The sequence below is a fragment of the Prionailurus viverrinus genome, chromosome A2 (assembly GCF_022837055.1).
Source record: "Prionailurus viverrinus isolate Anna chromosome A2, UM_Priviv_1.0, whole genome shotgun sequence".
NCBI lineage: Eukaryota > Metazoa > Chordata > Mammalia > Carnivora > Felidae > Prionailurus > Prionailurus viverrinus.
The window spans coordinates 77,940,599-77,961,573 of NC_062562.1; the positions used below are offsets into that span (position 1 = coordinate 77,940,599).

A 20,975-nucleotide genomic window follows, 5' to 3' on the forward strand; every position below is an offset into this window, starting at 1 on the left:
ACAAATGTTTTTGCACAAAAAAAGCTGTCCCCTCACAAATTAAAAACCCTTGTAGGTCTAGGAGAAAAAAAAACCCTGATTTTTAAATTCAGTAATTTTGCATAATTGGAGGGAACCAGGTGGTTGGCTATTCTACTGTTCTGAAGAAAAATAACATCAAAAAGCATTTGTAAGAAGAAAATTACAGTGACCTTTAGCCTCCCACATTATCTCTTTGAAAAACTTGTGGCATAAATGTAGGGTATTATTTCTTCTTCGGGGCTTTTTTCCTTTAGTAGCTAGATGAACTGATATGCAAGATAATAGTTCCATTCTTTTGAAAAGAAGCGACGTTTGTCTGGTATTGTTAGTCATTGTCATTCTACGTGTAAAGTATCATGCTATGGTAAAATGGTAATGTTTTTCAACAGAAAAAGACACATCCAAGTGGGTCACCTGCAGTCTCACAGGCAGGTGGTGAAACAAGTCACTTGAGCTTCCCTCACACAGGGCTCAGGGATTGGCAACTACCTCTGATTTGCAAATATGCAGAGTTCTGCTGCAGATGTCCCCTCAGGCTGGAGGGGAAGCTCAGGGGGCCAACAGAGAAGCTGCCTTGGACCAAGAAAGACACCAGCTTCTTCAGGGCAGCCGGTCTGACCTAATAATCAGCTACCAGACAGGATTCTAATAATCCAAAATGGGTCAGCTGAAATTAGTCCCAAGTGAGGTCAGGTCTTCTTAGCCCTGTGTCATAGCAGATCCCAGTGGGGCAAATGGGACAACTTCTAGATCAAGCCAAGATGGGTGGGCTAATTAATTAGAACCTTCTCCTAGGATGTGGGGTTGAATCACAAAGAATGCCAGGTCAGTCTCTTTCCTGGTGACTGTTGCTGTAAAGTGTGGAGCTGTGTTTCCTGTCCCCACCACATGGAGAAAGTGGCCTACAGCAAGAGAGAATCACAGCATACAGATGGACAGATTCCTAACAGTTCTAGCTCCCCTTAAGGCCCAGCTACCTTCTTGCCCTCCCTGGAGGCTTAATGATTTTGTGAGCACCCCACCCCCACTGCTATTTCAGTAAACTTTCCATTTTCACTCGGTTGAATTCCATGTGCTTTTCAGTTGCTGACAAGCAAGGAAACATCAGAAATTAAGAAGCCCAGTTTAAAAAGATCAGGACAAAGAAAACAAGATAACAAAGGTCCAACCAATTGCCAAAACTAAGAGTAATACCATAGAGCAGTCATTGAAAAGAAAGTAGCTTTTGCAAAATACCAAGTTCAAATTCTAGAGACTATTCAATGAAATTCTCACAAAAGGAAATGATAATCTAAGTCAGGGAGGGACCATATGTGGCTCTAACAGAAAGACCCATGCTTGTTGATCTAGGATACTAATCAGAGAATATAAATAATAAAGGCAGTCTGCAAAACTGAAATTATTGTCTTCCACCAAATTTTGCTGTCATGGCAGAACAAAGCTGGCCTTAGGTCTTTAATTTAGTTGTAAGTTGCATGGATTTCAGAAGCACAGGTTGGTATTTTTTTAAATGGCTTTAGCGTTTTTATGAAAATGATATATGCACCCTACAAAGAGCCCATTTTTTAACTATTAAACTTTTGTTTTAGCATATACAAGATGCCTTCAGCTTGAGCAAAACTAATACACACAACATCATTCTTACTTATTGACTATTCATTTGTAAAGCTGTGCATGGTATTCATGATGCTGTAAGCATGAAGTAGGGTCCCTGCACTCTATAGCCTGGTTAGGGAGATTAATTCATCTCTTTAGGCAGAAATACAAATTATTATGTGTGATTATGCATAAGTAACTGATTTACAGGGTGGGGAAAGAGCACAGGATTCAGACACACCAAAGCACATCCCAGCTCTACCATTTTTTTCCTGCCACTTATTAACTGCTTGGCCCCTGTACATCACTAAGTATTATTCAATGCAATTTTTCTCATCTGTAAAATGTGTCTGTTAGGTCCTACCTCATAGAATTGCTGTGATTAAATAAATAAAAGCCACCTGTATAGGAGTTACAAGAAGAGAAAACCTTGAACGATACATTGATATATTTGGCTTAGGCTATCAAAAGAACATCAGGATGAAGTAAAATAAACATTCAAGCTTGCCTATGAATGAGAATAAGCTCCAGGTCTCTGCACACAGATCCCCCTCTAAGCCCTGCCACCCTGTTCTTCCTAGGTCTGTAACTATTTTCTACTAGCCCTCAGACAAACCTTCCCATTCAACCAAACTGTGGCTGCCTACTGTATACTTAACATTCTCTGATTTAAAATATGTCATGTAATCCTCTCACCAACTTTTTGAGTAAGGTACTGTTATTACCCATTTTACATACAAGGAAACCAAGATCCCTCAGCCCCTCTGGAGTGCAGTCAAAGTGTGAACCCGGCAAGTTTCCCTCTGGCTGCATGCTTTTCAGCACAGACTCTCTTAGGGGTTAATGCTCCACGAATGGGGTGTCATCCTGAATGAGAATCTATCACATGACTTGGTTCTCCCATGAGCAGACACATGAGACCTGTTTACCTGGGGAAGAAGGCCTCTCCCAGGTGACATCAGAGCCAAGACAAGGAAGATACATCTGAATCATGGTAAACGTCTCTGGTTGGGATTAGCAGCCGCTTTAACCAACAGTTCCTAAGTAGACCATTCCTAGATCTGATTCCTAATTATTCACCAAAATCAGGAAAAGCACTTTCAACAATGTTCTCTGAAATACACCTAAAATTCAGAGTTTGATTCTGTGTCACAAAATATGTTGTGACTTGTACTAAAATAATAGTTGGTATGTGTTAATTGTATCTCAAGAACAAAATAATGTTAGGATGAAGCAGAGTTCATCCTAGGAATATACGAATAAGTCAATATCAGACAATCTATTAACATACCAGCATATCATTATGTTAAAAGAGAAAAACCAAATAATTATAGGAGTGCTATGAAGGCATTTGGCAATAATGCTGCTAGCAAACATACTATGTTCTTACTATACTTTAGGGAAATGTGTTAAGCATTTTACACTGATAATCTATTTCATTAATCACTTAACAATACCCTATGAGTTAAGTACACTTACCAGCACATTTTACAGATAATGAAGTTAGAAGACATGAAATAACCCTCTCAAGGTTAAACAACTAGTGAGTGGCAAAGACCAAATTTGAACACAAAGCCATCTGACCTCTGAGCTCAAACACTTCTCAAATCAGTAAGGGGAAAAAAAGTGAACAGGCACTTCACTACAAAAAAATACAAATGGTCAACAGTAATGAAAAGATGCTAAGCCTCACTCATAAATTTAAAAAATTGCCAACTAAAACGTAACTGACCTATGAAGTTGATAAACATTGAAAAACTCTGTAATACTAAGTGTTCTCACTCTATGTTAAACCTAAGATGAGAGTATAAATTAGTATGCTATTTCAGAGCACAATTTGACAATGCCTCTACAAATTTCACATGCTCATACTGTTGACTAAGCAATTTCACTTTTAGAAATACCTCCTATGGGAGCACCTGGGTGGCTCGGTTGAGTGACGGACTCTTGGTTTCGGCTCAGGTCAGGATTTCATGGTTCAGGGGCTCGAGCCCTGTGTCGGTATCTCTAGGTCAGGCTCTCCGTGTTGGGTTCTGCGAGAACGGTACGCAATCCGCTTGGGTTTCTGTCTCCTTCTCTCTCTGCCCCTCCCCCACTGGCACACGTGTGCGGGCCCACGTGTGTGTGCGCGCGCGCGCGCGCGCTCTCTCAAAAATAAACATAAAAAAAGAAAGACATCCTATAGATTTACTGGCACAATTATACAAAACTACAAGTACCTGAAATTTAAACTCCCTTGTTATATGCCTTATAATGCATCCATATAATGGAATACCATTCATGCATTAAAATAAGAATGAGGCGGGGCGCCTGGGTGTCTCGGTTAAGCATCCGACTTGACTTCAGCTCAGGTCATGGTCTAGCAGTTCGTGGGTTCCAGCCCCATGTCGGGCTCTGTGCTGACAGCTCGGAGCCTAGAGCCTGGAGCCTGCTTCAGATTCTGTGTCTCCTCTCTCTGCCCCTCCCATGCTCATGCTCTGTCTCTCACTGCCTCTCAATAATAAATAAACGTTTAAAAAAAAAAGAAGAATGAGGCACCTCTAGATGTAAGGACATGAAAAGTAGTCCAAAATATACTGTTGGGTGAAAAAGACCACATGGAAAGTTGGATGTCATTGTAATTCCAACTAAATATGCTTGTGCATAAAAACATCCAGGAAAGTAAAACTCTTAACTATGGTGATGACCAGGGTGAGGATTGGAAAAATGGGAGAAAAAAAGCACAAAATACTTTCATTTTATACCCTTTTGTAACTATTTGACTTCTACCATGAGCATGCAACCATTTTATCGTAAAAAAATCTTTAAATGATGTAAGAAGTATATGTACACACTGATCATGGCTATAAAAACGCAGATACTGATTCACAAAGAGTGTGTTTTAGAAAAATTTTAATAGTTGAACTTATCAACATATACTAGGAAATATAACCTTATCATTAATAAAGGCCAAAAAAAAAAAAAAAAAAGATCCTGACTTCTTGTTGCTAAAGATACAGGAGAGCTAGAAATTATTTCCAACAAAAATGGAGAAAATTAGCAAAACAGGACCTCTTGCCCCGACCCTCCATCCGTGTCTACCTTCTCCCTTCGAAGTCACATCTCACAAATCACCACATCTCACATTCTGCTTTTATGGTGCACTGGTCTCACAGGTTTCCAGCGTGTACAAAAAGATATAACTAGATCTTTTTATTGTTGATAGGATCCATAATTGCAAAGGAGCATCGTATGTAACACAATTCTGCAAACCAAGCAAACATGACTTATTCAGTTCATAACATCTTCCTTAGGGAAACACCTTCCTTCCTTGCCCTTTTGTCTGATTCCTGGTCATCTGAAAGATATGTAGATGGTAGTCATTACAGTATAAATTAAATGATTTTTCCCAATAGTAAAGGTTTTCTCCCTTTCTCCAGGAAGAAACAAAGCAAATAATAAACATGACTAAATGGCAAGCAAGTCACTTGTAGAAATGCACTTAGCTCCACATATACACAAATAGTATTATGGCTTACAATATTTTTAGGTACTTATCCATTAATTTGGGTGGCAACGGAGTATTTTCGGATTTCCACTAGAAACGGAAAAGGGATAATAGATTTAGATCAGAATTAATCTGAATTGGAATGTCAGGGGGCAGAGGCAGAGCACAAGTCATACCAGAAATTGCTTATTATACATTTTGCACAAGGATCCCTTCAGAAAAGAGTGTTATTTCCTGCAGTCGGTTTTAATAAATGGTAGGTACTACCACATCACATGCCACACTGGTTCAGGGTGAGAATTTTCTAATAAAACTTTGCCGATACTTAAAAAAAAGAAAAGAAATCTCAATCGCTCAAATTGACAGCTACAAGCATGAGAATGTAAATTATTTTGTAATTTTAGTCACAGGAAATTTGAATGATGAACTGATTAAAATGTAGGACTATCTGGGATACTAAACAATAATGATTTAAATGTTTCATCTGTAAGAGTATGCGTAGAAAAACAATGCTGGCACTAGAAATTAACAGGAGCACCTGGGTGGCTCAGTCGGTTAAGCATCTCTTGATTTTTGGCTCAGGTTTGTGCTGACAGTGTGGATCCTGCTTGGAATTCTCTCTCTCCCTCTCTCTCTCAGTTATTGCCCTGCTCATGTACATGTGTGGCTCTAAGTAAATAAATAAATTTTTTTAAAAAAGAAGGTGCTCTAAAAAATTACTTTTTCTCTACTTTGTTGGAATTAGCGTATAAAATATTTAATACAATTTCAAAATTCAGGATGAAAATTAGACCAGGAAAACATAGCTAGAACTCCCATTTAACAAAAGAATTAAAAACGAGGTGATTCCGCTTTTTAAAAATTTTTTTAAGTTTTTTAATGTTTATTTTTGAGAGAGAGAAAGAGAGACAGAGTGTGAGTGGGAGAGGGGCAGTGAGAGAGGGAGACACAGAATCCGAAGCAGGCTCCAGGCTCTGAGCTATCAGCACAGAGCCCAATGGCAGCTCTGGAACCCAAGAACCGCTAGATCATGACCTGAGCCGAAGTCAGACACTCAACTGACTGAGCCACCCAGGTGCCACCCAGGTGCCCCCTACTTTATTTAAACAATAAAGTAGTATCATTTAAAAAAAAAAAAAAGAGCATGACCTTGGGCATGTTGAACGCTTTGTGACTCAGTTTCCACACGTGTAAAAAGGAAACAGTAAGAAAACTTTTTGAAGCTGGTGGTAGTGATTCTCGTAGGTTACCGCAGGGAAAGCCACGTTGAGCAACAGAGACTGGTACACGCAGACCCTGCGCACATTTTTGGCATCACCATTATCCTCTACTTTCACAAAGGAGACCACCAAGGTTCATAACCAGAATCACTGATCCTTATTCACACTTTTGAGCCACTTGCCTTGTTAGAGGAATTCACTCCTGGACAAAAATGAGGGGAAGAAAGCTCTGGGAATTATGAAACTTCATGAAAAACATTTGGGACTGTGAAAAACAAGACAACAGGCCCAGAATGGAGTCACATATGCTAAGCCCCATGTCACCAAACTGAGACTTGATTCAGTTCCAAGCTCTCCCAGAAATGAGTCTTAAACCAATCAGAAGTCACCTGTAATCAGCACTAGTGAGGCAAACCCCACCATTCCCTAAAAGAAAGTAATCTTGGAATAACCACTTTTTTGCCTCACATAACTTCCTTTTTCCACTTCTGCCTATAAGTATTTAATTTTGTACAGCTCCTCAGAGCTCCTTTCTATCTGCTAGACTGGATGCTGCCCAATTTGAACCGATTTTTGCTCAAATAAATTCTTAAAATTTTTAATATGCCTCAGTTTAGCTTTTAACAGGACTCACAGGCTGCCTTCAAAACATATAATGATCATTCGCGCGCCTGGGTGGCTCAGTCGGTTGAGCGTCCGACTTCAGCTGAGGTCATGATCTTGTGGTTCGTGGGTTCGAGCCCTGCGTCGGGCTCTGTGCTGACAGCTCAGAGCCTGGAGCCTGCTTCAGATTCTGTGTCTCCCTCTCTCTCTGCCCCTCCCCCGCTCTTGCTCTGTGTCTCTCTCTCTCTCTCAAAAATAAACATTAGAAAAAAAACAAAAAACATATAAGGATCGTTGCCTCAGAATCTGTCCAGAATGGGACATACATTGTGACTCTGTCCAGGGTGGGACGTTGTACAGTGTGTGACTCCATCCAGGGTGGGATGTGGTAGATGTGACCCTGTCCAGGGTGGGACAGACAGTGTGCCTCTCCTACAGCTATGTAACAACCATCCAAGAGACTTTAGTCCCACCAACCAGACTCCCTTCTAAAGAGATGATTTTACTACAGAAAAATTTTACTTTCATTTAACTTTGAACTTAATTGCCTATGTGATACAATACTAAGGTTTACTTTTTAATCAGTAAAAATGTAATTCTGGATTGTAAGCATTCCCATCACTCAAATTCCAAGAATACCCACCAGTCTAAGAAATATAAACTGCCCCTTTCATGTAAATGTACTGAAGAAAGAAAATCAACACTCTAAAAGGGCCAAAAAATTTGAATAAAGTGAAATGATCACATAAAAAGGTAATGTGAAAGTAGCAGTTTATTTTTATTTATTTATTTAGTTTTTAGTCTTTAAAAAAATTTTTAACATTTATTCATTTTTGAGAGTGAGAGAGACAGAGCATGAGCAGGGGAGGGGCAGAGAGAGAGGGAGACACAGAATCCAAAGCAGCTCCAGGCTCTGAGTTGTCAGTACAGGACCCGATGTGGGGCTTGAACTCACAGACTGTGAGATCATGACCTGAGCCAAAGTCGGACGCTTAACCGACTGAGCCACCCAGGCGCCGCTTTAAATTTTTTTTATGTTTATTTTTGAGAGAGAGAGAGAGAGAGAGAGAAAGAGAGAGACAGCATGAGTGGGGGAGGGACAGAGAGAAACGGAGACACGGAATCTGAAGCAGGCTCCAGGCTCTGAGCTGTCAGCACAGAGCCCAACATAGGGCCCAAATTCACAAACCGCAAGATCATGACCTGAGCCGAAGTTGGACGCTCAACTGACTGAGCCACCCAGGCGTCCCTATTTACTTTTTTTAAAGTTTATTTTCCTTAGTAATCTTTACCCCCAACATGGGGTTCAAACTCACGACCCTCAGCATGCTCCTCTGACTGAGCCAGGTAGGTGCCCCAAAAGTAGCAGGTGATTTTTAGAAAGCCATCAGAGTACTTACTGTAGATCACCACCCAGCAGCTGATGGAAACTCAGCTCTGAAAAAGACCTCGCAGCATAAAGCCATATGCCTTTTCTGGAAAACCTTGCGACTGTACCCTGTTACTTTATGTTATGCAATAAGCATATTAAACTATCTACATCTGTTTTTAAATTTTTTTAATGTTTATTTTATTTTTGAGAGAGAGAGCCTGACATGGGGCTCGAACCCACAAACTGCGAGATCACGACCTAAGCCAAAGTTGGCACTTAACAGATTGAACCACCCGGGCACCCCTATCTACATCTGTTTTCGAATGGGATCTACAACTTGGAATTCTGTTTTAAAACACCTAAGGAGAGGGACAATTCTACCTTTTCTGATGGAGGTCAATAAAGATAATATTGGCAATTCCTTGAAACAGGTCTAACAACAGTTATTTAAACTATTTGGTTGTTCATACGGAAGGCTCCTCCTTTGTATCATTTTTAAAAAATTTTTTTAAAATTTTTTTTTCAACGTTTATTTATTTTGGGGACAGAGAGAGACAGAGCATGAACGGGGGAGGGGCAGAGAGAGAGGGAGGGAGACACAGAATCGGAAACAGGCTCCAGGCTCTGAGCCATCAGCCCAGAGCCCGACGCGGGGCTCGAACTCGCAGACCGCGAGATCGTGACCTGGCTGAAGTCGGACGCTTAACCGACTGTGTCACCCAGGTGCCCCAATTTTTTTTAAATTTTTAATGTTTATTTTTGAGACAGAGAGAGAGAGGGAGGCACAGAATCCGAAGCAGGCTCCAGGTCAGCACAGAGCCTGATGCAGGGCTTGAACAAACCAATCATGAGATCATGACCTGAGCCAAAGTTGGATGCTTAACCGACTGAGACATGCAGGCGCCCCTCTTTTCTACCATTCTAAAAACAATGTGTCTTCAATCTGTATTTTAATCTTTTGGCAGTTTAGCTATATTGTCTTAGTAAAACAACAACTATGAAATCAATGTTCTCTGGTTTTAGCAATTCAAGGCCAAAGATGATAAAAGAAAGAGAAGATCCGGATTCACTTTCCGGTTTTAGGTTGTGTCATTAATTTTTGAAATATCAGAAAACATGATCAAATGATTAGCTAATATAAAATACACGGCTGGCACCGAGAGTGTCAGTCTCCACACTTCACAGTAATACTTTCTAGCAATCAGCTCCTCAAATCAGCTGGTCCCTTCTGATGATGGGGTGGGGGAACCTGCATTTATATACAGCTGATTAAAATTAAAAGTTAAAATTCAAAAGGCAGATCAATTTATTTTCAAAGTAACAGTCTAAGAATACAGCTTAGAATCTAGGGGTGACTAAAGTTGTTTTTCTGATTTTAACTAAAAAGCTAAAGAATGTTGCATCTGAGAGAAATCTTTCCCATCTCCCCCAAATATTGATACAATGTTATGTCAATCTAAGGTTGCAGTAGGAGATTTGGCTGTAGAAGAGTCACAGAATTATGTACTCTGGCCAATTAAAATGAAGTGGGATAAATTATAGGAGAAAACAACAGGGATACTAGTATTACAGTATTTTTGCTAGAGTAAAATTTGATAAATTGAGCCTAATGATACCTAAAGGTTTATTTAGCACTCACTAGGAGTCAGGCATTGTGCTTTAAAAAAAAAAAAAAAATGAAAGAGCTTTGCCTGCATTCTCTTCATGTATTACAACCCAGTTTTAACGAAGGTGTTTTACGTTGCCCAAGGTCACACTGCTAGTAAGTGGTGCAACTAAGGTCCTAAACCATGTCTGTCTATCTCAGGCCCAGTGGCAAACACATCCTAGGCCCTCTTTGATTGAATATCTGACCAAGAAATGACAGAACGGGGGCACCTGGATGGCTCAATCTGTTAAGCGTCTGACTCTTGATCTCAGCTCAGGTCTTGATCTCAGGGTTGTGAGTTCAATACCCATGTTGGGCTCTGTGCTAGGCATGAAGCCTACTTAAAAAAGAGAGAGAGAGAGAGAGAAATGACAGAATGACCTCAAATCCAAGCTCTTCACTTCTATACCTATATTACCTGTTGTAATTAAGGTAAATATCAGACAATGAAAGTGCTCTCATTGGGAACCTGATGGAGACAGCCTTAAAGATAGTTAAACAAGCATCCATAACGAATAAATTACGACCTGAAGATCCTTGATCCAACCACGCCCTCTTTGCTCTGTTACCTTGGTCACCCACAATGTGCAAGACTCCAGACAACCACCTTCTCCCCAGTTTCATCTCTACTCCTTTAAGCCTCCCCCATTGGACTGTACCATCTTCAGGTCCGGGAGCATTTGCTGCTGTACCCGATGTCTAGCAATGGTAACTGTACAGTGCCTGGCAATAGTAACTGCTGACCTGGGGATTTCTCCCATCCATTCCCACCCTCCTTTCCAACACTGTCCTCACACCCTCAAGTGCTTTTACAAAGCATTCCCAACATATCCCCCTCAGCTAAAACCAGGCTCTTCCCCCAAGAACACCACCTCACTTAGAAAGCCCCACTCCCTGCACACAGCAGAACCCCAACAGACAGTAAGGGACTCTCATGCCCCCCCGCCAAGTGGGCATCCACACGGCTAACTGGTACTCCCAGGCCAACGTGGGGGGCTCTTCTGAGATGCACGGGTTCAGGCGCCCCTCCTGATTGGTATCTGGCTCCGTGCTTTTTCTACTCGAGTTTTGCCCATCCTCAAGTGTTTTGAGCTTCAGTCTCAACTATAACCACACCTATATTGGTCCTTCCCTTAGGAATCTTAAACTTCATTGTGCACGTCTGGCCAAATCTTTCCATCCTGCTACATATGGCTCCTGCTTCCTCACATCTCACCCTGCTTTTTCTTTGACTTCATCTACAAATGCCCTCTCCTCTCAATTCATTAACTGTGAACAACAAACCACAGCATCAAATGATGTGTAAACACAAATGACGTGTGTAAACACGTGTAACAGGAGCATTGAGTACCTACCCTACCTACAGGTGACATCCAGAAAGAAAGAAATAATGCTGAGGGGTAGGGGACATAGTTGGGGGAGGAGTTATAGGAAAGCCAGAGAAGAGGAGCCTCTGGAGTTTCAGATGAACAGGTGAACAGGCGGGTGCTGGGTACAGGCAGCGACATGTGTCCCCGTGGCCTGGGGCAGGGCCCCACCATTCTACCACTCCAAAGAGCACCGTTCACACTCAGGCAGTTCTCACAAAATGCCAAAGGAGTAAAAAAAAAGGTTTTTGGTTTTGATAATCAGTGATTTTTGAGTAAATGTGCACTTTTCCTTCATAAAAACATTTTGGGAGAACACGCCAATCTCCTACAGAGCTCACTGAGGTCATGGCCCCCGAAGCCAGCAGTCCACAGGGAAGGGAACACAGAGTGGGGTGTTTAGGGTCTATTATGGCATTTGATGCTGCAGTGGCAAGTTTACCCTTTTTTACAAAAGTACTGGCCTGCAATGGACTGGGGGCAGGGAGACTCATCCTCCCTCCACACACAGAGTTTGGGGAGCAGTGACCTAACCTCTGATCACAATCAGAGAATGCTTTGCATTCTAGCTACTCATGTCTGGTATACAAGGCAGCTGGCAGTGAACCAGGACACACGAGAGACCCAATGGGCTACAAAGGCTTCCCAAGCCATCTGCCAAGTCCCTCTGTATCTGCTGGTGTGAAGACAGACCACCCTGGGAGCAGAAAGAAACCCTGCCCTGCCCTGCCCCCCCCACCCTCAGAACTGCAGATCATGTTTCTTACTACTGCCTTCCTTTCTCCCTTCCCTGGAGGGTGCAAGGAGGATTTTGAAGAAAATGCAATTAAGTTCAAGAGATACAGACTTTCTCATTGGCCTTGAGATGTCTATCAGCATGTTCTCCCTTCCCTGGAGGGTGCAAGGATTTTGAAGAAAATGCAATTAAGTTCAAGAGATACAGACTTTCTCACTGGCCTTGAGATGTCTATCGGCATGCCTGGGCCTAACCAAAAAGAACCAGAGACTCAACACTGCCCATGGATCCCACCGGGCTCTCTTTACCACAGCATGCTAAGGTATGCGAGCACATGGCATGCTTAAGAAGTGTCAGTAAATCAGTACTGCTGGAGCAGGGAGGAGGACAGGGGAGAGGCCGTGAAGAGACAGGAGCAGTACTTCCACTGCTCACTTGGTTTTATTCGTAACGCATCACAGGCGAGAATCTATTTCAACATTGGTCTGGGCACAGGAAGGTAACAGGGGCATAAAGTGGCTTAAAACCACCTCCACCCCACCGGAGGGAGAAGCCTAGACAAAGAGCCCAGGTGTGTGTGGGGGGGGGCGGGGGGAGGTCGGGGGGTGCTGTGCTCTGGCATCTCAGAGAACTCTCTAGGTCCACTTTCCACCCCCTCGTTTCACTCCCCCTTGCCCACTGCTGGCCCCCCTGGTTTCATCCTGCTGCCTCAGTTAAACCGTCTGCCTCTTGATTTCAGCCTTGTCCCTAGATGTCATCTTTCCAACGAATTCTCCATGTCAAGCTTTGCAGTCCACAAGCTATTCTGACCTACCTTCACATCCAGTCCAGACTCCGGGAAGCCCTGTCTATCCAGAAGACACATCTGGACCATAGGCTCATACTGTGAAACCAAACTGGAGAGAATACTGTGTTGTGTTTTTCACGGATTATCTACTGTTTCATCACTAAGATAATCTTATGAGATGTGTATTATCCCATTTTATACCTGGAGAAACTGAGCCTTAATAAGGGGATGAAGCCCCCCGCCCCTCCTCCCCCTGCCACACTTTTCAAAAAAATGTTTATTATTTATTTTTGAGAGAAAGACAGAGCGCAAGTAGGGGAGGGTTAGAGAGAGAAGGAGACACAGAATTCAAAGCAGGCACCAGGCTCCGAGCTGTCAGCACAGAGCCCGATGCGGGGCTGGAACCCACAAACCGTGATATCATGACCTGAGTAGAAGTTGGATGATTAACCGACTGAGCTACCCAGGCACCCCCCACCCCCACCACCACACACACACTTTTAATAAATGGATATGTGAGTAGCAAAGCTGGTATTTCAACCCAGGTCCCCCTGAATCCAGAGCCTATACTGTCTCTTCTGATAAGAGAAACACTAAATTTTGAAGGAATGGTGAGTTAAACACAGAAATAAATCCTGGCCTTAAGCCCCTGCTGTCCACAGCCTTAGGCAGCTGTTTACTCCACGCCACAAGGTACTTGCTGCCGGGGTAAGAAGAGAGCACCATCCGAGGAGAAAGGACTTTATGATAAAAACAGGTAGCTCTTAGTGACAATGCACAGATACTCCCCTTGTTCTCCTGTTGAAACTCATGTTATAAGCTCTAGCGACCAGCATCCTTTCTGTGAGCTGTGCTGGAAGAACTGTATATTTTCTCCCTTTCCCTTTGTGGCTATTACGGTATTCACCACCCACAGTCACAGCCAGCTTCCCTGCTAGGCTGTGAACTTCCGAAGGGCCGCATCATATCTTCTGGCATCTCCTACCACTATGCCTGGCACACAGGAGGGATGCAGTAGATGTCTGCAGAATGAGTTAGTGAATTAATTAAAGCAGCATCCTCCTTGTATGCATTATGTAGTGTTCGTGATTAGCAAGCTTGAAATGAGCTTCCAAAATTCAGTTCAAAAATAAAGCATTAATGTAGATATATCCACTCCAGCAAATTAGTTGGACAACATGAGAATGACCTCTTGAACAAAAAATACGGGGGTTAAAAGCTCTCATCACAGAACTTGAAAGAAAGAAAACAATGAACACCAAAGCCACACAGTATTTCTACAACAAAACAAAGGGAAGCATATGTTCCCTAAATCAAGGAAACATATGTCCCCTGAATTGGATTCAATAAAAGATTTGAACTTTAGCTATTTCACTACTTCCCTGAGGACTAATCATTTTCTGTTTTTGGTGATTTTACTGAGTTTTTAATATATCATTTTACACAGTAGGGTGTGTGAAATTTAAAGACTTTAATTTCACCTCTGAATTACTCTAAATGCCAACATAGAGAAAATTATAAAACTTTAGCTCTGTTAAAAATACACTACAAAATTCGATGCTCTTATGATGGTTAAAAATTGAAAAGTGGCTAATTATCTACATGAGAAAAGAAAATTACCAAATTCATAATTTGGAGTTCCATTTTCACTTCTCTTATAAGAAATAATTATGTATTAGAGCAAGTAATGCTCAACAGTATCCGTGAAAGCGGTACTAAATAAAGCAGTACTCGATGCAAATGCTTCACGGTCACCAACGGGGCACTGTGACCAGACAGTGGACATGCCCATGTGAGCTAAGACTTCACAACTGGTGATACAGGGAACAGTTTCATTGATATGGATAACGTCCAGAACTGCAAAAAGAAAGAAAAAAGAAAGAAAGAAAGAAAGAAAGAAAGAAAGCAAGCAAGCAAGAAAGCAGCTTTCAAAAATTTCAGGGAGTCAGTTTGTAAAAGATCAGAAAAACGGAGTCATGACAGTTAAAAGCAACATAAAATCCTTGAATAAGCCTGGCTATCCTTTATACAGGAAGAGAGGAAATACCAAGACAACTGAGGACACTGGACTGTATATATTAGATAACAGCATTGTACCAAGGTTAAATTCCTTGAGTGTAGTATTATGCAGAACAATGACCTTGTTCTTAGCAGATACACATGAAGTATTCATAATTCCTAAAAGGTTCAGTAAAAAAACAAAGTGTGGGTATGAGCGTGTGTGCCAAAGCAAGGAGAAGGGTCAAATAGGAACAAGTGGGAAATCTAGAGAAAAGTGTTCACTGAACTATTCTTCAAACTCTTCTATAGGCTTGACTTTTTTCAAAGTAAAATCCTGGGGTTAAACAAAATCAGAGAGAGGTCTGACTTCATACTGCAAGGCACTATCTCAAGAGTAAAGAGAAATTTCTTTTTTTTTCTTTTTTCTTCAATTCAGAGACAAACCCACAGAGGAAAACCATTATAATCTTTTTAAAAGCCATAATGTGAAAACAGTAAAAAGAGATGACCCATATTAAGGAATGATATCCAATAGTGCTGTGATGCCCCAAGGCTTATTTATGATAGGCTAGGGCACAGCACCGAGGGTTTTATTGTTTTGTTTTGTTTTAAACTATGTGCAGAAAAGACAGTTGACCGCTAACATTTTTGACAGCCTAGACACTCCGCTTTATAAAAACCATCTAGCTTAACCATCGTAACAAGCCTGACTATAGCTGTTATGATCCCAAACTGAAAGAAAATGAAAAGAAGAAAGTAAAACTCAAGGTGGTAAATAATTTACATGCAAATTCAAACAGTAAACAGGTGATCTGAATTCAAGTCTGTGAAATCCCACACTCTAGAGTCTTTCTCATATAATATACTAGATGAACAACAATGCAACAGGACTGCTGTCTGTGTAAAGTTTTACTCTTCAAATGACTGTGTCTACTGCTACCATTAATTTTTAATAATGAGAATAAACGGTATATTGCCATTTTTCCACCAAGAAGAAAAATCTTCCAAAATACTCCAAACAATGTTAATGCCATCAAAATTCTAAAATAGATTATGTGTATTTTATGTTAATTTTATGTATGTTACATATAATCACGTAATAGCTCATGTTACTATAAAATAGATTATGTATGACTTCTGTGTACTTAAAAAAAGATGTCCCGATAAGAAGTGATGATGAAGAGCAGAAATGGGTTAAAAAAAAGAACAAAAGTAGGATTTCTTTTGCTCGAAACTAGGATCACAGGGTACTGCTTAAAAATAAGGCTATGGGTAATCATGTTACATCATACAAATATATCAAATCAACACATCTTACACCTTAATTTTTTTGTTTTGGTTTATTTTGAGAGAGAGCACAAGTACAAGTGGGGGAGGAGCAGAGAGACAGCGAGAGAGAATCCCAAGCAAGCTCCACACTGTCAGTGCACAGCCTGACGTGGACTCAATTCCTGAGATCATGACCTGAGCCAAAATCAAGAGCCAGACACTCAACCAACTGAGCCACCCATGTGCCACAACACACTGTACACCTTAAATACACACACGTCATATGTCGACTGTATCTCAATAAAAACAAAAATTTTTTTAAATGATAAAATTAAGGTTATGGGGTGCTTGTCAGGAAGATATCAAAGATATGTTTCATTTGGATTTTGGAAGATACCTGACAGTTCCAGTCACGTTTTGCAGAACTGAACCAATCGAACACCCATCTGGGTTCCCATTAATCATCCCATACTGTTCTCCTTTCATTCCCGCACCTAGTGGAAAACCAGCTTATGAAGCCGTGAAACCTCTACACACTCTTAAGACTCTAGGAATTTTGTTAGAAAATTGCTAGGTGATACAGATTCCTTCTACGTATAGAAATAAAAACTGACAGGTTTGTAGGCAGGCACTAAAAACACATGAAGAGAGTTGAACAGAAACAGTGTTGTTTAAGGTGCAAAAACGATCCTAAATAATTTTTTTAATGTTTATTTTTGAGAGAGAGAGACAGACAGACAGACAGACAGAGCACGAGCGGGGGAGGAGCAGAGAGAGAGGGAGACACAGAATCCGAAGCAGGCTCCAGGCTCTGAGCTGTCAGCACAGAGCCCAACGCAGAGCTCAATACTCATGAACCACGAGATCATGACCTGAGCTGAAGCTGGACACTCAACTGACTGAGCCACCCAGGCCCCAAAATGATCCTAAATGATGTATTTGTTAAATACTTTTTTAACGTAAACATCGCCTCATCCTCATGAACTATAATAAATGAAAAAGACACAAAAAGGAGAAATGTTCTATTCCAATTACTCAGGTTGAAATATTCATTTTTGAAAGATGGAGTATGAATAGCAAAAGCCAAAACCTCAAAGATTTATAGAACTCAGCCACAAGTTGAGAAATATATTGTAACATATTCTCTGTTTTCACTCAATCAACAGCAACTGATTACCTAGCAATACCCATAGCATGTTATATCATGTTACACAGGAGTTACTGTTGTAATGATTATTTTAAAATAGTGAATAAGAAAAAAACTCATATCGCGTAAGTTTCTGGTTGATTTTACCTGACTTATTTTTTTTTTCAAAATTAAAGGTCTTACATAAGTTTTATAGTTTATTTCTGAAAAGAAAATTTATTTCTGAAATAAAACTCCATCAGAAAAAGATATCCTAAGAATTATTGTTAATGACCAAGTATGAAGTTCTACATTTTAAATAGACATTTATTATTTTCAGGAAATGATACTTTAAAAGAAACTGACATATATCTCTACTACTAAATTAAGTTACTTTGAGCCACTAAATTAACAAAGAGAACTACAGAATTTCCTCCTCGGGATGGCTTACGACTGTTCGAATATTCTTCTTTCCTGGAATAGTTTTAGACAAACTTCTATAAAAAAATTAGAAAGTCATATAAATTACAGACATGTAGATGATTAACAGGTCCCATTCCTTTTTTTCCTTCTTATAGCACTGCTCTTTTTATCTAAGGTAGTAAATAGAATTTTATTTTCCTTGCCTGAAAGATTGAAGATGTACATAAAATGCTTAGCACAGGGGGTCTCCAAAACCTGGTCCTCTTTTCCTTCCATGTCAAGATCCATTCTCATAATGAGTTTCAGCATGTTACATTACTAGGGTAACAACTTTTACTCCTTATTGCTTACATAGTACAATGTATGCATTGTACTTATTGGCTTATTGCTGTACATAGTACAACCCTTAAGCTTGACATCATCCTGTTTGTTTTTCTTTAAGTCAGATTGTTTCCTGACATTTCCCATTGCCCGTGATTCTTGGAATAAGCACAACATTTGACTTCAATGAGTGTTTCTTTGCTGGCATTTCACCTTCTCTACATTTCCAACCAAGTCTTCCCAAGATACACCGGACACAGACTTAGTGGTGGTAGAGATACGAAAATAATGGTGCTTCAAAATTTACCTACATGCTGGAGCCCCTGATTTATCAGTTGATGATAAGTATGCTGTACAACAAACACTAACGCAACTTGCCCAGATATAAATGTCTCATATCACACAGTTTGAGACAGAAAAGGAGACAATTTAATCTAAAATTCCTAAACTATGTGGCTGTGGAAAGAATTTTACAAGAAGACAAGGTACCACACTACAGATTCCATCTTATTGCTCCTCTCTTTTGCCACCACTGCTCATAAAAGACAACATCCCTGCACTGGAGCACCTTAACATTTGATGGCTCTACTCTGGGATAACGTCCGATGCCTTGCTGACATAAAGCATAATTCCTCATTCCACAAAAGCCATTACAATCCGCTCCTTGTTTGCAACATTTAAAATAAGTATGTCTTCAGCATACAAAAAGCTCAGGAGGATGAAGTAGATACTATCCCCACACAGCACATCTACTTAATCCCTGCCTCTTTCCTCACAGATTTGGTCACTACAGAATAAGAATAAATTGTACCAGGGGCACCTGGGTGGCTCAGTCGGTTAGGCGGCCGACTTCGGCTCAGGTCATGATCTCGCGGTCCGTGAGTTCGAACCCCACGTCGGGCTCTGTGCTGACAGCTCAGAGCCTGGAGCCTGTTTCAGATTTTGTGTCTCCCTCTCTCTGACCCTCCCCCGTTCATGCTCTGTCTCTCTCTGTCTCAAAAATAAATAAACGTTAAAAAAAAATTAAAAAAAAAAAGAATAAATTGTACCAGTAATTGCCAGCAGATAAAAAATAAAACTTAACCTTAAAACACCTTTAATGATACAGCACAGATGGAAATGAAGTGATTTTATGAAATAAATTACTCATCTGTGTTATGTAAATGTCAAAAATGATGTGTCTGAAACATCTACCTTATGTTTTTCAACAACAACAAAAAAATTCTAGTCATATTTAAAAGAAAGAGTAATTTTCTCAAATCAAACCTAGCAGTGTCATTTGTCTTCAGAGAAGAAGGCACTCCACGGAAGTAACTTTTCCAAATAGTTGATCCGCTTCAATGCCCAAACTCACTTTACTTAAACCATTTTGGACAGAAATGTTCTCAACTGTGTCCAGTATTCCCTACCAATGCAGGTAGTGCACCGTACCAAGAATCTAATCCAAGCACTCGTCAGTGGCGAAGGTCTATCACTGTGAGTGACTAGGCATTCGGTTCCTATGATATCTCTAAGACAGCAAGAGCCTCAGGGGCATTAACAAATGTAAAGCAATTAGCTCCTATTCCAAATGGCTCAGGATGACAAGTTCTCCCACCCATATTTTCAGTTATCCTGTCCCTTCTTAAAAACTCTCATCCACCACTGTTTCTAGGGTGTCCTTTACCCATCTTCTAAATCACTGCTTCTGAACTGTGGCTGGTACATCAGCTAACCATGTAGACAATAACTGATCAAGAGCAGGAATAAAACTGGGGTGAGGGTCTCCATTTAAAAAGGTGCACTGGGAGTCTCCCCACGCAACGCGAAGACGGCAACCTGTGTGACTCTGGAAAGAAGGAGAGATCCTGATGTTCCTCAGTGCCACCAGGATGATGAAGAACCACAGATCTATCGTTGTGGAGCAACATACAGGCAACAACTTCATGTTTAGAAAAGTGGCCAATGCAATTCTTTTCTTCCATCTGGATTTTCGTATGGGCCTGCTTTACATCACACTTTGCATAGTGTTCCTGATGACATGCAAGACCCCCCCCCCCAGCCGGATATGGGCCCTGAGTATATCAAGTACTTCAATGACAAAACCATTGATGAAGAGCTGGAGTGGAAAAGGAGGGTCACCTAGATTGTGGAGTTCTTTGCCAATTGGTCTAATGACTGCCAGTCGTTTGCTCCTATCTATGCTTACCTCTCCCTCAAGTACAACTGTACAGGGCTAAATTTGGGGAAGGTGGACATTGGACGCTACACTGATGTTAGTACATGGTACAAAGTGAGCATGTCGCCCCTCGCCAAGCAGCTCCCTACTCTGATCCTGTTCCAAGGTGGCAAGGAGGTCATGCGGCGGCCACAGATTGACAAAAAAGGATGAGCTGTCTCTTGCACCTTCTGAGGAGAATGTGATCTGAGAATTCAACTTGAATGAGCTGTATCAAAGGGCCAAGAAGCTATCAAAGGCTGGAGATCACATCCCTGAGGAGCAGCCTGTGGCCCCAAACACCACCAAAGCGCCAGACAGGAAAGCAAGAAGGACAAACAGAATCCCTGCCTTGTCAGTGCTTCCTCACCTTTGAGGTCCTGCCCCTTCCTTAACCACAGGCCCTGCCTGAGGCCTGGGCCTTTTATTTATGTTTTCCCTTTGGCTCTGCCTCAGTTAGGCAGGGTGCTGCTTCTGATTTTAAGGAGGCTTTCAGGGAATTGACAGGAACCCTCTGAGAAGGCCTCCACTGCTGTGGCCAACTTTCACTGGAAGAAGGGAGAGATCTCTGATGATGGAGGAGGAAATGCTTGCCTTCCAAGCTTGGGTCAGAGTATCAGCTGCTGTCCACCACTCACATGTCTCCACCGGGCAGTGTTTTCATCCTTCCTCTTAGTGGACCTGCACAGTCTGCCTAGATTATATTAAACCTAACAGAAAATGCCTAGGTATGGAGTCTGTACTAGGATTTTTCCCTCAGGACCCTTACTTCTTTAGGCATTTCTGGCTTGGTCTGTGGCC

The 20,975-nt window shown here is 41.2% G+C and overlaps 1 protein-coding gene and 1 pseudogene across 2 annotated transcripts in view; one reads left to right on the forward strand and one right to left on the reverse strand.

The window, feature by feature from the left end:
- The window catches only part of PRKAR2B (protein kinase cAMP-dependent type II regulatory subunit beta), a 101,223-nt gene that overhangs the window by 52,525 nt on the left and 27,723 nt on the right, over nt 1-20,975 (reverse strand). The gene's annotated exons all lie outside the window — the stretch shown is intronic.
- LOC125156179 (thioredoxin-related transmembrane protein 2-like) lies at nt 19,813-20,860 on the forward strand (annotated as a pseudogene).